Source organism: Pithys albifrons, chromosome 1 (assembly GCF_047495875.1).
Source record: "Pithys albifrons albifrons isolate INPA30051 chromosome 1, PitAlb_v1, whole genome shotgun sequence".
In the NCBI taxonomy this organism is placed as follows: Eukaryota; Metazoa; Chordata; class Aves; order Passeriformes; family Thamnophilidae; genus Pithys; species Pithys albifrons.
This window is the reverse complement of record NC_092458.1, coordinates 16,001,039-16,003,990: the sequence shown is the minus strand read 5'-3', so window position 1 is coordinate 16,003,990 and position 2,952 is coordinate 16,001,039.

Genomic DNA, 2,952 nt, shown 5'->3' with positions numbered 1-2,952 from the left:
CTGACATCAACACAGTCTATTTTGTGATTTCAGACCTCTATTAAGTCCAGAGAGGTTAAATGCTTCCTTCCACAGCATTTGATAAGACAAGGAACTGAACAAATCTCTTTAGCTTGTTATTTCAACTCTCCTGAAGTTTTTTTATTATTATTAGTGGCCATTTGAAAAACTTTAAAACAGAAAGATTAAAACTAAAAGCTTTATTTTTCAATGAGATAGAAAAATAAAACAAAGAGCAGTGTACATTTTATTTTCTCAGCTTTTGAGTACAATTATAAAAATATCATTTGAGATGAATGCAAAATACTATTTTCCATTTTGACTTTAGATGGCTCTGTGTGAGCAGGAGCGCTGAGCCAGATGACCACTGGAGATCCCTTCCAACCTCAACCATCCTGTGCTTTGTGAAAAGGTCAAGTTAAAGTAAAAACTTTTCCTAAGTATTTCCTTCCCCTGCTTCAAATTAATCTACTTAATTTGATCCTTGAAGTCCTGAGTCTCTCTGGTGTAACATAAGGGACCACATATGAGATTCTGATAGAAAACTTTCAAACCCAAGGATATAACACTTCCTCTCCCATTCCTGAGACATTGCTTTTCTTTAGTTCCAAGTACTCTTTCCAACCCTAGAAGCTACATCTGCCTTAAATCAACTACTTCATGTGTGGTGGAATTTTTTTAGTTGGTTTTGGTTTTATTCTTATAGAATGGGATACAGTATCAAAGGAAACAAGTATTGAACATTTTTATTTCACACAGCCCCTTTTCCAATTTGAAAAAATTAAAAGCCCAAGCAAAGAAAGGCACACTGCCTACATGCCGTATGGTGATACAAGACAACAAATGCAATGCAGATATATTTTTTCCCCCTTCTTGCCACAGGTAAACATTTGTTCTGCAGTGTTACATTTCTGTTAGAACATCTTATGGAAAGCAATTTTTTCATTTCACCAAGAGACCCTTTTCCCAGTCTGTTATATACACCCCCACTGACTGACTTCCCACTATTCAAAACATGCAAAATGAGGCAGATGGAACAAGTGACAATAGGAGAAATTGCATTTGATTCTTAAGCTTTGTATCTTTAAGACCTGATTTTAAAGACTTTTAATTTAATCATGTTACTGGAAACCCATTGAAAGAATCTAGCATGATAGGATTTTTTTCTCTCATTTGTCTCTAACTCATTCATAGTCTTTCATGTGACTCAGAATAATGCATTGTTTCAATCTGTAATTTATTGCTGCTATCTCCTGGAACACCTTGAGAAGAAACAGGATCAGAGATTTTTTTTCAATAGAAGAAACAGAAGTGAACTCCACTGAATGTCACCCTCGGGGCAACAGGGAAACAAGCTCGAACATGAGGCAAACACTTCCGAAACAATACAGGAAAATACAGCTATGGATGTCTTTAAAGGGAACTAGCCAAAAAAAAAAGCCAATAAATGCAACAACTTTTTTTGCAATATACAAAACTATTCTGTAACTCAAACCTGGTTTTCAACGTAGTTTGTATTTTGCCTTCCAATACATCATATGGTATATGGCCCTATGCAGAGGAAAAAAAATCCCACACTTTTGGACAACATATGTTCAAAAAGCCAGTGACTGCTTCTATACTCTTCTTGCAGATTTTCTCCTTTTAGTTGCTTGAAGTTATGCCAATCTCAGATCAACCAAAGAGACTTAGAGAGAAAAAAGTTATGGAATGAAACATTTCAAGTAGAATGAAATCTCCACTCAATGTACAGAATACTCTAGAAGCTTATAAACATTACAAAGTAAATGACTCCTCATTTGCATTTTATTGTATTAATTACTACTATTGCTGATAGTATGAAAACAGAAAAAAAATCCTGCCCAAAGACTCATAAAGTTAAGTAAGTTTCAGTATTGCTCATGATTTTGGCACTGGCATGGTAAGAAAGTAAATTTGGTTTTACTGTTTAATCACAATAACAAAAATAATCACTTCACTGTTTGATCATTGAATCTTCTTATATTTGGGAATCTGAAAAATCTTTTCCAAGTCCAATGGAAGTTTGTTCCCTGGGCTGATATGTCTTCTTAATTGTGCTGGTTTGAAGGTGAACCAGCAGGGGAAATGAACTCACCACGAGAGAGATTATAAGTCAGAGCTAAAATTTAATAATAATATTACAATAACAACACTGATACACAAGGGAAATTGCTTTCAACTCACAAAACCCCAGCAGTATAACCCAGTGTCCTGGGGCACAAACCCAAGGGGGTTTGTTTGCCCTTGTGCTGAGACCCCTGTGGCTCCCCCAAGTCCAGAGCAAAAGGAAAAGAAAAACCTGTTGGTGCAGGCGAGGGCTGTGGTCTGGGCGAGAGCGGTGATCTCCTGCTGTCGAGGTCCTGCTGCTGCTCTGGATCCGACGAGAAGGTCCTGAGGTCTTCTTACCCCCCACTTATGTACCCTCAGGGAGCACTCAGTCCCTCCCCCTGGGCGGGGACTCACACAATGGGTGATTAACTCTGGGAGCCAGGGGTTGTTGAGCTGTTGATGGCCCATTAGCAGCTCCGCCCCCCTCAGGCTGGGTGTGAAGTGATAATGGCTCCCTGGGCAGCTGCTGCTAATGGCCCATTGTCCTTGGGGAATGAATAGAGGGGGTGGAATACACAGGTTTGATCACCACCACACAGGGTTAGCTGGTCCCTCCAGCTGAACTAGGACATTATCCACCCCTTATTCCACTCCATCTAGTCATTCCCAAATTAACCCCCTCTTTACCTATACATATATATACACATATATACAATGAAACATTACAAACTCTTCTCGCTCAAAATTAGGTCCCCTTGTGGTACACAACGTGTTTCTCCATCTTTTTGCATTACCCACCAAGTGCAACCAGGTCCTTGAGCAAAGACAATCCCTCGGATGGGTTTGCCTTTGTTTGAGGTGGGACTAACCCAAACAGTCTTT